Genomic DNA, 17,098 nt, shown 5'->3' with positions numbered 1-17,098 from the left:
CCGATCAGGATTCAGGACTATCAATCATGTATGTTTTTATTTGAGCTGACTTTTATCCAGTGGTGTAAAGTAACTAAGTACATTTACTCTCAAGTAGCCCACTGCAATTTTGTGTGCAATATAGAGGTACTTTTACTCTACTGGAGTATTTCTAATTTTCAGTACTTTAAAAGAAATTGCCTTGTATATAGGGCCCTGGGGGTCCCCGGACCCCACTTTCAGAACCCCTGCATTGGACCGTGGACCACCATAACTCTGAGAGCGCACAGACGGAACCAAATGGACCCTTACAGATCCATTTGGTTCCATCTGGACACTTCTCAGAGATGCAGCCCCATAAGGGTCCATTTGGTTCCTAATCCTAAATATCAAATATTTTATCTGGGGACCCCCTTAAGGACCCCACTGTAAGAAGCCCTGATGTAGCCTACTGTATTTTATTTATTTAAAGCCTACTGGCTATGTTTTCAAAATGGCTTCACTTAAACAAACCACAATCTTCATTGTGATTTTTTTTAAAATTGGGTTTGTAAATCCCTTGTCCTCTGAGGGTTATAATAATAATGCCAACATTGTCTTGTGTTCTATTTAAAGTCTCTGCCGGAACTGCGAAAGGCAGTGACTGAACCAGAGGCACGTTACTTCATGATGCAGCTGAACGGCTGCCGGTATCTCCACAACAACAGAGTCATCCATAGAGATCTAAAGCTGGGAAACATCTTCCTCAGCGACGACATGATGGTCAAAATAGGTGAGTTAATTGCATGCTGTGACAAATCCTGGGCCACCCATAGATTGTTAACTAATGACACACGATATACTGCTCTCCCATATTTTATTTAAACGACAAGAACAATGTTTCGCCCATGCAAGGGCTTCATCCGGTTTCTGATGCCCTTGTATGGGCAAAACGTTCTTGTTGGTTAAACAAAATATGGGAAAGCAATATATTGTGTGCGGACATTCCCTTATTTTCATTTAAATAGTTGGTCCAGCACAGTGTTCAAAGAACTGTGGGGATCCCTATGTTTTTTTCGTAATGACAACAAGCCTGGTTGTCCTCTTAACAGACCACGGCACACACCAACTCGGAAAATGAATGGTTTCCAATACTAACTAATACAGTTGTAAACATGGGCTTATTTGAATGAAAGCTAACATGAATCTTTATATCTCTCCACAAGGGGACCAAACCCTGGCAACTAAGATCGAGTACGATGGCGAGAGGAAGAAGACCTTGTGTGGAACACCCAACTACATCGCCCCTGAAGTGCTTTGCAAGAAGGGCCACAGCTTCGAGGTGGACGTCTGGTCACGGTTGCATCCTGTACGTTGTCAACGTGTAGTTGCTTTTTTTTCTTTGTAGAACATTGTAGATCACCAAGCACATAATATGGAACCCCTCAGGGAACGGTAATGAAAGAGGAGATGGATAAATAAAAAAGATTGAAAATGGATAAATATATATAAGAAATAATAGAAAAAAGTTTATTCAAAATGATTATTAAAATAACTTGTACCAGCTATTCTATTTCAAGCTGTATGTCCTGCACACTGCATAATCAGATTATTGACCCCTTGTTCCTCCTGTCTTCTTCACAGATACACTCTGTTGGTGGGTTAGCTTCCATTTGAGACGTCCTGTCTGAAGGAGACATACAACCGGATCAAGAAGAACAACTATACCATCCCCTGGGTAAGTCGGCAGTCGGCACACCACAGTAGAGGGAGACGGGGAGTGACACACAGCCAAGGTCATGGGGCTCGGGAATCAAACCCGAGTAGAGCCTATATTAAAGCACAATGTTTTTATTTATTTTTTTATTTATATGTTTATTTGACAGGGACAATACAAAAAACAATGAATCAGTTATAAAAACATGAAACCGTTGCAATTGTACAAGGGGTTTATAGCCAAGGCTAATTTGCGACCCCAGTCCCTGGTTAGACCTTTCTATACAAATATAAATATCTACCTAAAAAAATCTGTTACAAAAAAGACATGCATGAAGCTCTAATCTAAACAAGTACAATAACAATAACATTCCCAAATTACATTCATGAAAGCAGTGACATTTACGTTTAAAAACGTGCCTAACATTAGTGTTCACAGCGTTCACAGCAATTAAACTCTCCAAACACCATGTCAACTTTGCCTATGTTTTAACATCTACCTCTTTAACATACTGCCTTTTCTCACTTCTCCCCACAATTTTGTGTGTGTGATCACCGTTGCTCTGCTCCGTCCTCACCTGTAAACTCTCCTCTGCAGAACGTCAACCCATTAGCAGCCTCCCTCATAAAGCGGATGCTGCACGCTGATCCCTCCCAGAGGCCCACCGTTGCACAGCTGCAGACAGACGAGTACTTCACACAGGGCTATGTCCAGCCCACCACGTGCCTCACTTTGCCCCCGCGTTTCTCCATCGCCCCTTCCACAGCGGCAGAGATGAGACGGCCGCTCACCTCGCTCAACAACAAAGGTATTTTGTTCCTCAATGGTAGAAACTGTACTCAACAACACATCATGAAAAAAAGTACTACCTTCATGTGCTGCTAGAGAAAGGTTTGTCCTGACCAATGTTTTTTTCCAGGAGGTTCAGAAAAGGTGCAGGTGAAGGATGACCCTGCACCAAGGTGAGACATCACTGTTCTTTACTACAGCATACCTTTAGGCTATATTAGCCAAGAGAAGAAACAAAACAGAAAAATTACTTTAAATTAGTAGGATAATTCATGTTTCTGCATCTGCCAATATACTTTACTTCTAAAATTTTGATCCCACAATTTTGTAACCCCTATTTTTTCACCCAGTGCCAATGCCTAAGCGTGTAATCCTGGGCACTACCTTCCCTCTGCCAACCTAGGGAGGCCAGGGCCGAGCTCATGCCTCCGTCTGCCAACATACTTAACAGACTTACCACCAGGAAAGTAATGAGCTAACTTACTAACTGTGGCGTGAAACGCCGGTTTTAAGTATAATTATATTGTCTAACTCTCACAGCAATTGCTTTCAAGCATAATGTGCTTAATTAGATTGGGATGGTGCTGTAGTAGAGGGTAGTCTCTCAGTATATGCCAATGTGTTTATTCTTTATAAGTTCTGAATATTGAGTGGTAAACATGTGCCATTTCAGAATAAACATGACTTTTTTCAATATAGATGATGGGAGGGTTTTGCTTTTAATAGTAGTTTGTCAGGTGAAAACGTCACATGTTCAAAACTGATACTTTGGAATGATACTACAAAAATGGCACAAGTTGCAGATCTACAAGCTCAAAACGCGTCACTTCGAGCTTGTGTATCGCTGTAGTATGATAAAGTAGGGTATTATATTACGACTCGCAAATTAAAATATGGAGATAAGAGGTTTCCGCCTGACGGCAACGATATGTAGAGGAGGGGTTTCTCCACTGGCTATTGGACAGCGCCCAGTGTCTAGTACAGATTGATTTTTACAATGAGTTCTGGTTCTGTATTCTCAGGGACATTGCGGGCCGGGCAGGGATGTACCAGAGGGACCAGACTGCAACCTGACTGACATGTTACAGCAAATCACAGCTTTCCTTGCAACAAAGCCATCCGAGAGGCCCCTCGTATGCGAAGGTGAGAGCAAACACTTTGTCATGTCCTCTCAAATATCTGTGTTCAGATTTCACCCCAAGCTGCGACTGGTCGTGTGTCCCTCAGCTGATCACTGAACTGATCTTTGTGAATTGTGATAACATTGTGAATGCTGACCAGTGGTGGAAAGACACTGAAGTACATTTACTAAAGTACTGTTTTGAGGTACTTTTCCTCTACTTGAGTATATATATATATATACTTGATATTTCTACTCCACTACATCCCAGAAGCAAATATTGGAACTTTTATTCCACTACAATTATTTAAAAACTTGAGTTGGGGTGTGGTCACACCAAACTTTAATTCTGCTTATGTGGCAGATTCTGCCAATGCTTTCCAGCGGAAACAGTGTTTTTTTTTCTGCGGTACTCCGCGAATGGCAACAAACCACTCCATTCCCATTGACAAAATCCGCCGCATAGGCAGAATGAAAGTTTGGTGTGACCACATCCTTATAAGTTACTTTGTGGATTTCAATTATTTACAAAAGAAAACACTTAAAGGTAGGGTAAGTGATTTACTTTGGTTAAAATAAGTGTTACAGCTCTATATTCTGATAGTACTCATTGCTATAGAGTGTTTGTTCAGTAAAAGGAGTCTCCCATGTCTCTCCAGCTCTTTATAGACACACACGGCCGGAAGTGGGGCGCCTACAAATCCACGCCCACTTTTGACACAGCGCCGCTACTCAAGGTCCTTTAGAACGATGAACTGCAGCTCACAATGCAATCTCTATGAGAGGCATTGTAAAATACCGTAATTTCACTGGTTAACTAGTGAGGCTGTAGTGATTTTTTTTGGTGTTCTAGTAAACTGTCCCATTTGTTTAATGTCCCATATCTGTCATCTCGATATACTACCCACAATATACTATAATATACTCCATCAGTGTGTCAAAAGTTCTAGCTTCTGAAATCTTACGTTTAAGTGGTCGCATGGTATATACGTCACGGACGCATCCCTTGAGGTTTTCAATACCCAGAAAACCGGCGAAAGTGGCCGTTTTCAGTATGTTTTGGTCATTATCTCTGGAACAGAAGGTCCAATCTGCTCGGTTCAAAGCTTGTTGGATGCTTGACACAGTTTCGGGTTGTTTGGGGTTTCTAGGGGAGGCGAGATCTTAGTTGGGCAGGCGACCCCTGTCCTGTCTCTACAGTGGGTACGCCACTGGTCGGCGCTCTGCGTTCGTAAAGACAGTGATGTCACTGAAATGCGACAACTTGTCTGTCTGCTGTCTACCCTCTGCTGTGTTAACATTATGGGTAACTCGTTAAAGGGGGAAATTAAATGTGAAACACATCAACTATTAAGAAAACAAGAAGATATGTTGACAAAGACACTCCATCCATTTGGAAACATATTTTTATTTAAATCAATATCGTCTCCAGTTAATGTAGGAATATTTTAAAAGTAGGCTAACTCTCATATCCTCTCATAGGGAATGCATTGGCAGCTGCAGTTCATAGTTCTCACGGACCTCGAGTAGCGGCGCTGTCTCAAAAGTGGGCGTGCAATTTGTAGTTCCTGTGTTGGTCTATGAAACAGAAAATGCATTTTCAGTGCTCTCTCCTGATTGGCTTAAATGTTGTCACCTACCTGAAAATGTACTATATTCTGTTTACTAAAGAGCTGGAGAGACCCCTGTGACCGAACAAACGTTCTGTAGCAATAATTACTATCAGAATGTAGTACTTTAACCTTTTTATTTTTAACAAAACAAAAATAAATTACCAAAACATATCACTTACCCTACCTTTAAGCCCTAGTTTATACTTTGTCAATTTCAAAATAGCTCAATAGCTTGTAAATCGGAACAATTTCGAGAAGTTTTCTTATTGGTCAAACGTTTTGAATGCAGGCATTTACTTGAAATGGAGTATTTATACATTGTGGTATTGCTACTTTTACTGAAGCCACCTCTGACACTGACAATCAATTTGTTTGTGTGAACTTTCAGAAAAGGCAGAAGACCCCGCGTGCATCCCCATCTTCTGGATCAGCAAATGGGTCGACTATTCTGATAAATATGGGCTAGGTAAGGCACACTTCTGCTTTTTGGGGAAATATTTATTTTCTAAATGTTTTATTCTGCCACATCATATCAGTTAAAGCCTCTTGCAACAGAGAATTTGTATGCAACTGTTTGCAGGGGTAGAATAACTAGTCGCATGATGTGACTACATTACTGCAATAATGTGCAGTCAGTGTCTATGTAGACTTGCCTTCTGCCATTTCTTCCTAGCTTGGTGTATTTTAAAAGTTTTGATGTTTTTTTTCCAGGCTACCAGCCGTGTGACAACAGCGTGGGTGTGCTCGTCAACGATTACACACGGTTGATGATGTACATTGATGGAGAAAGCCTGCAGTACATTGACCAAACCAATGCAGAGAGCTACATCAGTGTACGCTCGTACCCTGCCACGCTCACCAAGAAGGTCAATAGTTGTCTCTGTCTCTGACCCAGCATATATATATATATTTTTTTTTTAACATTTAAGATGTTACTAACTCAGCTATTGGTGGGCATGGAGCCAAAAACAGGGAGCCATTTCTATTTAAGGCAGTGGTGGAAAAAGTACTCGCATTCTTTACTTGGGTAATGTATCTTTTGTAGTAATCAAAATCTACAACATAACTAGTAAGGTTTTCAAATGATTGTAGTGGAGTGAAAGTACAATATTTGCCTTTGAGATGTAGTGGAGTAAAAGTACTGGGAAATACTCCAGTAAAGTAATAAATACCTCAAAATTGTACTTGAGTAAATGTACTTTGTAATTTGCTATTGGGTCCACAGCAAGTAAAGTGTGTGGCGGGGAGTGGGTCTGTGGGAATGAGAGACATAGTACACTTATTTGATGAAACATCAGATGACAGATCCTTTTATTTGTATTGCCGGATATTGGCTCCTGTGGCGAGTTTTGTGCCCATGCACCCCATATTATGATCTGGCTTGAAAGTACACTAGGCTCAACACTATATACTCACTTATGTGACAGTGGGAAAGGAGTTCAATTCATTCACGTATTCGCCCAGTATGGAGTCATTTCCTCCATGCTTGGAGCAACTTTTATACCTGAGATCTCATGCTATCCTGATCTCTTGGCGTACTCACACTTATAGGAGCACTAGCATTACAGCGTGATCTGTGGAAGTCTTTAGACTTTTCTGTCTCACTGCCTCCTTTTTTATGTTTGTTAATCCCTATCACTTTGTTTTTCACCTCTCTTGAAGATAACGTTGCTCAAGTACTTCCGGAGCACCTTCTCAAGGCCGGTAGCAACATGGCATGTAGAGACGGTGACGAGCTGGCACGCCTGCCCTATCTCTCTCACTGGTTCAGGACCGAGAGTGCCATCGTGCTACACCTGTCGAACGGCACAGTCCAGATTAACTTCTTCCAGGTTGGTAAACTTCACTGCATCCAAAGAGTAATGTCAGACCAACAACACACGTGTAGGCTTCACACACTCCTAGTTGGGAGTAATCTGAGTTCCCAGAAGTTTTCGCCAGCTCTCGCATACAAACGGGAGGGGCGAGGAACTTCTGGGCCAGAGCCCTGGTATTTGTGCGCGGGATGTAACTTACGCTCAGAATCTGAGCGGACACGCCTCTTACCGGTCTGAGAGCTGTGCAACTCGTCTAAACAGTCCGACGAGAGGCAAACAGCAGTACACAACAATGGCGGCCGCAATTTCTCAAGGAGAAATTGCTTCCCGTCGTTCCTATTTACATGCAACACCCGCTGCATGTGGATCCCGCCCCCTTTTCTTCATTGGCTGTTGATTTGAATCAGAACGCAGTGGCCGCGCCCCTGCTGTACAGGCTCTGAGGCGACGTCTCCCAGACTAGAAAATAGCTAATCTACAAGCTCACAACGCTTTGACGCGTTGTGAGCTTGTAGATCAGCTATTTTCCAAGGATTTCAATACATTCTAAAAACTAATGAGTAGGCTACCTTTAGTACTTTAAGTACATTTTGACACCAATACTTTTGTACTTTTACTCAAGTCAATTTTGAATTCTTGTAATTTTGACAGAGTATTTCTACATTGCAGTATTGATACTTTTACAGTATTCACAAGCCTACAGCTTGCGCGCTTTGTAACTTGCACATGGTACTTTTCCCCTTCATGCCGGGTATGGTCTGTCTGACTGGTGGTCTGGGCAGTCGCCACTCGCCAGTCGGTAGGAGAGGGCTTTGTTTAAGATCTTGTAGTTAGCCGTTCCCAATCAATTTATACTATGGAAAAAGAGTACCCTATGTCCACAGAGCAGCCAGCGGAAACTACTAGCCTCGGTCCCAGCCTCACTCATCTGCGAAGAGAAGAGCCTGGTCACGACCTAAAGCAGCCAGTGTCTAGGACAGGGGTCTTCAACAGGGTGTCCGGGAGTCCTCAGAGTTACTACAGGGGGTAAAATCTTTGTATGATATGATTATTCTTTTTTACATTAACCACTTGAACCCTAGCATCCCTTTTCTGAGGAGAACTTTTGCCAAAAATAGCTCAAAGAGTTATAGGTGTAGAGGGAAAAAAGAGCAGCAAAAGTTTATCTTAAACACAATTGTATACTATAGAGGGGGTCCCTGATTCATCTCTCTCTCAGCTAGGGGGGCCTTGGCCTGAAAACGTTGAAGACCCCTGGTCTAGGAAGGGTGCATGTCGCCTTTCCGACATGTTGCCTTTCCGACGTTAACGAACCCTATACCTAACCCTAACCCTAACTGCACGCGGAAGCCACTAGTCGGAGTGGCGAGATGTCGGAATGGAAGGAGCACCCCTGACCATGAATCTAAGCAATCTATCGCTTTCTGAAGAAACTTTCAGTGAATTAATTGAGTTTGGAGGACGTGAATATGCCATGCACACACACACACACACACACACACACACACACACACACACACACACACACACACACACATTATATATTGCACAGCTTGTAGCTGTCCCAGAGTTGGGTTGAATTTTGTGGTATTTTTGTGTATGGAGTATGGTGCCTTCTACTGGCCTGCTGTAGCAGATATCACGTGACACCAATCACAGCAGCATTGACTTCACATGTTGGGTTTGAGCAGGGCAGAACAAACAGAGTTTCAGAGCTGAAAGGAGCTCTGTCTATGCTAAGAAGAGTCTACAAAATATAAATACAAATAAAAAGAACGTAATACTCCTAGATATTCTGTGCAGAAGGCGCACACGGTATGTCACCTGTTTATTTTGTTTGTCTGTACAATGATAATTGTTATTGTTTGTTTGTGTGTGTTTATGCAACGTGGACAATTCATCAAAATGGACATTTCATTGATAATTTCATGGACATTTAAAATGACAGCTTGACTGTCAACATGGACATTTACAATTCATGACGTTTATAACTTATTGTGTTAAAATATTGTGTAGCCCAGTCTAACACTAATCTCCTAATTCATTTAGACTATAGGCTTAAATTCATGCTTTAATAAATACGTTAAAACATTTAAAACATTATTCTAAAAAGTCTAACTTCATATGGTTTAAATAGGGTAAAATATATATGGAAGAATGCCATGTATTAAAATAGGAAACTAATCCACAGTCCTTTGAGTTAAAACCCTGTAATCAGTGCAAAAGGGCATAGTTTGTTTGAAATGTACATGGCCCAGCACATGTCTGTAGGCTCACAACCTATCTTGTTAGCAGCATGTGTCAATCTTGAGTTTCTTTTGTTTTGATTTGTTCGTGCTTAATTGACAGCCAATCAGAGTCCAGTCCCAGGTGGAGGGGTGGGTTCTCAGAGCCTGCTAGGGAACAGGTGTTTCAACTGAGTTAATCAGCCTGCAAGGGAACAGGTTTTCTAAATCAGACAATCAGTCATTCTACCAGAGACAGACAGAGTGAGAAGTCACATTTTGTGCAGTGTAACCTGTGTGGTGAAAATGCCAGTTTGTAACCTTGGTTGACGACAAGTTATCCGTTGGTGTGAACTGTGTTAATCTACAAGAGGTAAATATATGCCTGTAGTGTTTCTGTGCTGTAACCCAAATGTTGGAGTGTAACAGTTAATGTGTTTGTTAATCGCCATAAGCAATTAGCAGCTTCACAACATCAAATGGCTATGTATTGTGTTGTAAATGCAATAGCTTGGCAATATATATGATTGGTTAAGTATAAGCTACAACTATCTCTTCATGATATAGCATATGGACTTGTTACTTAGCTGATATATTTGCTTTAGGATACTGACAAGTGTGAGCTTCAAGACTTTGCCCTGCTGAAGAGTGATTGTCCTGCTGTTTCTTCTGGAGTGTTTCATCGTGTGTCATCGCCACTGTTCCCTTTGCTGCATTCCCCCCATCATGCGGTAACCCCCCACCATTCCCCTTCTAACTCTATACCTGGACTTGTGAGTACCATACTGTGCACGTGCATTTTATTTTCTGCTTGGAGAACAAGTGAAGCGGCCACTACAGTTTTTAGGCCTCAACGCACCCAAGCCACGACTCAGGCCTGCAACCCAAGCATTCAGTTAGGGTCACTAAAAGAACATTGAGTTGCAGTCAGGTGTGTGTGTGTGAGTGCGAGTGGGGCCCATTATTGTGTGTGACCTGTTATTTGTTTATTCACATTTATTCACAATCATTGTTATTGCTTTTATTTTATGCTGCATTGAGAGACTCTATTGTTTTTCTGTGTTAATAAATACCCCTGCCTACATTAGGTAGTTAAAGGTAAAGTAACCTTGTTGTGTCATAGCTCGTAGATAATTCATGTATGGTAATAATATAATTCATGTTGATTAATGCTTGTTTAAAAAGTAGTTAAAAACAATACTTTAAAGGAGTATAATTTCATTATACTCTAACTTTATTTGGAGGCACCAGCCAGTTGAATTAAAATTAAATAAGTACAGATTAAAAAGTTAGACTACAGGTAGTCGCGCCATTTTATTAAAACGAACCCAGGCCCCGCCCAGAGTACTACTACACAAGAATCCTCATAGCTACCTGGGACGGGTGTTACACATTGGAGGCACCACTGAGATTGATTACCAACATAAATTGAGCTAAGTGACACACAAGTAAAATACTGTTGTTCTTTTAGTAGCAGTGAATAAATAGTGAATAGTCCCAAAACCTAAAAACTCTTTGTGAAAATTTAGTTAAGCACGTTGCAAGTATGACCAGCCAAACGAGCAGTCCTACACAGTCGGATTTAGTTGATTGGTGCAGGGGAGAGGGATTAGATATAAGAAAAGCTCTCTTAATATATGGTGTGCCAGAAGACACTCAAATAAATGATATAGAAGAAACAGTAGAGACCGTCAAAGCCTTGGGCAAAGTCAAAGTAAGGGGCAAAATATTTCGTTCACAACTCCAATCCTTAATGGTGTTATGTGAGTGCCGCGAAGAGATAGACCCCACCAAAATTCCCCCAGAGATAATGCCAATAGCGGGTGGGAGCGCTTGGAGTACAGTGCACTACATAGAAGCTACGGGCAATCCAGATGAGTTCACAGAGAAGTTAACCAAACTCCTCCTGGACGAAGGGAAAACAATGGAGGATATCCAGAGACTATGCACCCCCAGTGCACCGGGGCCCAGCAACACTGAGTCCATTATACGTGCAGTGGGCGATGTATGGGGCAAAACTAATAAACTGTCAGACAGCCATGGTTATAGACGTCTGAGGACATTCTCCGGAGTCAGTCCCACTCCCACAGGAGAAGAATGCCTAGACCTCTGGCTGGAGCAGGCCAAATTCATGGTAGAGGAAGGCGAATGCTCCGAGAAAGAGAAACGCAGAAGAATACTTGAAAGTCTCAGAGGTCCCGCCTTAGAGATCATTCAAGCTGTGCGTATGACTGATCCTGATGCTAGCCCCATGGATTACATAGAGGCCATAGAAAGCATCTTCGGTGTGACAGGGACAGGTGAAGACCTTTACTTTGCGTTCAGATCCCTCCAACAGCAGCCTGAGGAGCGTTTGTCTGAATTTCTGCAAAGATTAGAGAGGTCCCTTATCAAAGTAGTGCAAGGAGGTGGTCTCCCAGTTAACGCCGCTAACAAAGCCAGAGTTGAGCAGCTTATTAGAGGTTCGACTTCTGACCTCCTGTTACTTCAGCTGAAGGTTAGGGAACGGAAGGATGACCCCCCTTCTTTTCTGAGCTTGCTGAAAGAAGTCCGTGAAGAGGAAGACCGCCACTCTGTTAGAGAAAGCCTAGCCGCACCTAAGCGCCGTCAGCATGTGCGCACAGTGCAGGCATCAAAGGAAAGAGAGGCTGAGTCGTCTCGCCAGTGTGAACCTGAAGACCAGATGGATGAGCAAAGCCCCCAGCCCTCTGATCGTCCAAGTGGTTCAAAGAAAAAGAATAAGCCAAAACCTGAGTCACACAGTGAGCTACAGTCACTTAGACAACAGGTGAAAGCACTAGAAAGTAAGATGAGTGTTATGTCAGTGACACCTACCGCAGACCGTGACTCCACGACCTGGTCCAGAAAGAACAAGGCAGCTTCAGGCCATAAGCCTGGTCCGACCAAACGACAGTCTCCCAAAGAGACTGATGAATATTTCTGCTACCGGTGCGGAGAGAGTGGTCATATTGCGCCTAAGTGCACTGCCCCAGAGAACTCACAGAAAGTCATCAAAAGGCTAATACGCTTAGTGCGACCAGGGAAAGACAACACTAAAGAGAACCCAGAAGAGGACCCAGAGGACTCAGAAGAGCAGTGTGTTGCCAGGGTCAACAAAGTAGAAGTCCCTGAAGACGACGGCCTGCCTGAGGGTCTCGTGGGTCCGTCAATGATTCACCCAATCAAAGTCAATGACTTGACCTGCAACGCTCTCCTAGACAGTGGTTCCAACGTGACCATAATATTTGAGAGTTGGTTCAATGAACACTTGCAGGATGTCCCAGTAAACCCCATCTCTCGTTTAGGTCTCTGGGGTCTGTCCAACACAGAGTATCCTTATCAAGGCTATGTCGTCGTGGAGATGGAGTTCCCAGAAAATATGACAGGAGTCAAAGGGCCCATAGTAGTTTTAGCTTTGGTCTGTCCTGAGCCAGAGCACTACAATCAAGCCCCTGTGATTGTCGGCACTAACGCATTCCTGTTTCACAGACTATGGGAGCTGTTGAAAGAAAGTGGTGATGAAGCCATTGTTCACTCTATGAGAATCCAACCAGTGTATGCACCAGTCCAAGTGCAGGCTGAGCTCACTCCATCTGAGGCAATGGCTGACGCTGTTGGACGAGTTAAATGGCAAGGACCTGGTCCGCTCTCAATACCCCCAGGGGAGAAGTATTATGCCACTTGTAAAGTAGACAGTCCGACTCCCATGTCAAGAGACATAGTGATGATTGATGCACCCGCAGAACAGTCACTACCAGCTGGCGTGCTAGTACAGCCCAGTGTGCTGCATAGTACAGACATAGACGCCAACTGCTTCACAGTGCTCCTTCATAATGAGTCCCAAAAGCGAACCTCAATACCAGTGGGCACTGTAGTTGCAGAGATGTATGCTGTTGATGCAGTTACCCCAGTCCAGTCATCTAGCGTCCCAGCAGATGCAATAGACCCAAATCTGTTTGATTTCGGCGATTCACCCATCTCTGAGGAGTGGCAGAACCGTCTTCGGCAGAAGTTAGCTGAGAGAATAAATGTCTTCTCATTGCAAGAGTGGGATGTTGGCCTGGCGAAGGGGGTGGAGCACCACATACGCCTACATGACCCCAGACCATTCAGGGAAAGGTCACGCAGATTGGCTCCCGCAGACATCGACGATGTCCGACGCCACCTACAGCAGCTGCTAGAGACAGGGATTGTTAAGGAGTCCCGTAGTCCCTACGCCTCTCCCATTGTGGTCGTCCGCAAAAAGAACGGACGGGTCAGATTCTGTATTGACTATAGAACCCTCAACAGTCGCACCATACCGGACCAGTACACGATGCCTCGCATCGATGATGCGTTAGATGCACTGACAGGCAGCAAGTGGTTCTCGGTATTGGATCTAAGGAGTGGCTATTATCAGATAGCTATGACTGAGGAGGATAAAGAGAAGACAGCCTTCATTTGTCCCCTTGGATTCTATGAATTTGAGCGCATGCCACAAGGGATAACTGGAGCCCCTGCAACATTCCAACGCTTAATGGAGAAAGCCGTTGGAGACATGCACCTCCTTCAAGTCCTTGTGTACTTGGACGACATAATCGTCTTTGGCAAAACGCTCGAGGAGCATGAGCAGCGCCTACTTAAGGTCCTAGATAGGCTCGAAGAAGTAGGCCTGAAAATCTCAATTGGCAAATGCCAATTCTGTCAACCTCAAGTGAAATACGTGGGCCACATTGTTTCCGAGTCCGGAATCGCCACAGACCCGGAGAAGGTGGAAGTGGTGAAGCATTGGAAGGAGCCCACCGATCTCAGATCTCTAAAATCATTCCTAGGTTTTTGCGGCTATTATCGCCGTTTCATTGCCAATTACTCTGTTATTATCCGTCCTCTTACCGAACTTACCAAAGGCTACCCACCAACTCAGCGTGAGACCAAGGCCCGAATGGGGAAAGACCCAAACAAAACCTACTTCAAAGAGTCAGAGCCTTTCGGAGAGCGTTGGGATGACGCCTGTCACAATGCCTTTTATAAGATCATTGAGTGCCTGATTAATGCCCCTGTGTTAGCATTCGCCGACCCTTCTAAGCCCTACATTCTGCATGTAGATGCTAGCATGAATGGCCTTGGCGCCGTGTTGAACCAGGAGCACCCAGAGGGCCTCAGGCCGGTGGCCTTTGCCAGTCGTAAACTTAGTGGTCCTGAGCAATGCTACCCTATCCACCAGCTGGAATTTCTGGCATTAAAGTGGGCAGTGGTGGACAAGTTCCATGACTACCTGTATGGTGCTAAGTTTACCGTAAGAACCGACAATAACCCGTTAACGTATGTCCTTACGTCAGCCAAGCTAAATGCAGTAGGACATCGTTGGCTTGCTGCCCTAGCCACCTACGACTTCACCGTGCAGTATCGTGCAGGGCGTCACAATATTGATGCTGATCTACTGTCCCGGCAGTATGACAAAGAGGCTGGGGGCTGGACAAACATTTTACCGTCAGGTATCAAAGCCATCTGTCAGCGAGCTTGTGGCAATGAAGCACACGTCAGACTAGTAGAGCAACTAGGGGTTCCAGCAACTGTGGTGCCTGAAGCCTATGCCTTCCCAGTGAACCTAAGCCTAAGCACCATCGACCAGCTGACCCCGAAAGACCTAGAGACAGCTCAAGATCTAGATCCAGTGATTGGACCTGTGAAAAAGATGATTGAAACAAATCAGAAACTGACTCATACTAAGAGCAATCCCCCTGATGTCGCCTTACTCATCCGTGAGGGGAGCAAGCTTGAGTCACGGGATGGAATACTCTACAGAGTAACAAAGAAAGTGTCTGGAAGGAAGATTATACAGCTTGTCTTGCCTGAAAGATACCGGATCGTGGTGTTAAGATCACTACATGATGAGTGTGGGCACATGGGAGTGGAACGAACCACCGAAGTGATCAAAGACAGGTTCTACTGGCCGCGTCTGACAAGTGAGGTGGAGCAGTACATCCGCACCTGTGGAAGATGCATCTCTAGAAAGACTCTTCCTCACCGTGCCTCACCACTAAACCAAATAACTAGTGATGGCCCCTTGAATTTAGTCTGTATTGACTTCCTACAGATAGAGCCAGATTCCAAAGGTACGGCTAATGTCTTAGTTGTGACAGATCACTACACCCGCTATGCACAGGCATTTCCTACCAAGGACCAAAAAGCCCTCACTGTAGCGAAAGTCTTGTGGGAAAAATACTTTGTGCATTACGGTCTACCTGCGCGGATACACTCTGATCAGGGCCGAGATTTTGAGTGTCGGCTGATCAAGGAGCTCCTGTCCATGCTTGGGATCCGTAAGTCACGTACCTCCCCGTACCATCCGCAGGGTGATGCCCAACCAGAGCGTTTTAACCGAACTCTCCTGGCGATGCTTGGTACCCTGGATATAAAAAAGAAGCAATGTTGGAGCCAGCACATCAGTCAGCTTGTACACGCGTACAATTGTACTAGGAATGATGCTACTGGTTACTCTCCATATTGTCTTATGTTCGGGAGAGAAGCACGGCTGCCAGTTGATATCTGCTTTGGTACGTCACCCGACGGAGAGGGTGAGTCATCTCATTTGCAGTACGTCGCCCAGATGAGGAAGGAGTTGCAGAGTGCCTACAAGCTAGCATCTGAGGCAGCTACAAAGAGTCACCTGAGAAACAAGTCACACTATGACCAGCGTGTGAGGGATTTGCCCTTGGGAGTAGGTGACAGAGTCCTTATCCGGAATGTTGGGCTCAAAGGCAAGCACAAACTGGAAGACAGATGGAAACCAACACCATATGTGGTGGTGAAGAAGCTGCCGAACCTGCCAGTGTACAAGGTCAAACCAGAAGGCTCTGGTGTAGGTGTAGTCAAGACTCTGCACCGAGACCATCTGTTGCCCATAGGTTACCTGGTACGGATGTCCAATCCTCCTGATGATACAGGGCCTGTCAAAAGGAAACCTGTCACCAGATCGCAGCATGCCCGACGGAGTCACAGACCAGCCACGTCTGCTGAGCAGTCTTTGGAAAGTGACACAGACTCATCAGGCGAAGAGTTTGGAACTAGCCATAGTCCTCAAGCTTTGGATGTGGACGAGGTCCGGAGACACCTCTCTTCAACCTTTCAAGCCCCTAATGATTCGGAGAGCCAAGAGGAGGAGGACTCTGAAGGCTCGGATCAAGCGGCTATAGAAACTGATGATGAGGAATCCCCTGAAGGCACAGCACCTTCTACGGATGACGAGGAACACGCTGAAGGCACTGACCCTTCTGGAGTAGCATCTGATGCAGAAGAGATGAGTGATGATGCTGTGGAGGAACCGGAGCCAGATTCAGAAGTGGGAGAAAGCTCAGTCCCTACACGTGTCACAAGGAGTAAAGAAGCTCCTAGTAGCAGAAAGTCCCACAGAGAATCAAAACCAGTCATACGATTGACTTACGATAAGCCTGGTGACCCATCCAATGAACCAGTTACCATCATGCATCGTGGAATGGTCATTGAGTTCAAGCTAAATCCCCAAGACACCAGAAAACCAGTTAAGAAGTCTAAACCAAGCCGAATGTCATCTGAGGATGATAGAAAGAAGCACCCTACCAAGCTGAAGAAGAAAGGTGTCAGATGAGGGCATCTTGACGGTCAGAAGGGGGAGGGTGTAGCCCAGTCTAACACTAATCTCCTAATTCATTTAGACTATAGGCTTAAATTCATGCTTTAATAAATACGTTAAAACATTTAAAACATTATTCTAAAAAGTCTAACTTCATATGGTTTAAATAGGGTAAAATATATATGGAAGAATGCCATGTATTAAAATAGGAAACTAATCCACAGTCCTTTGAGTTAAAACCCTGTAATCAGTGCAAAAGAGCATAGTT

The sequence above is a fragment of the Gymnoscopelus microlampas genome, assembly GCF_963454915.1.
Source record: "Gymnoscopelus microlampas genome assembly, chromosome: 15".
In the NCBI taxonomy this organism is placed as follows: domain Eukaryota; kingdom Metazoa; phylum Chordata; class Actinopteri; order Myctophiformes; family Myctophidae; genus Gymnoscopelus; species Gymnoscopelus microlampas.
This window is presented reverse-complemented; position numbering follows the sequence as displayed.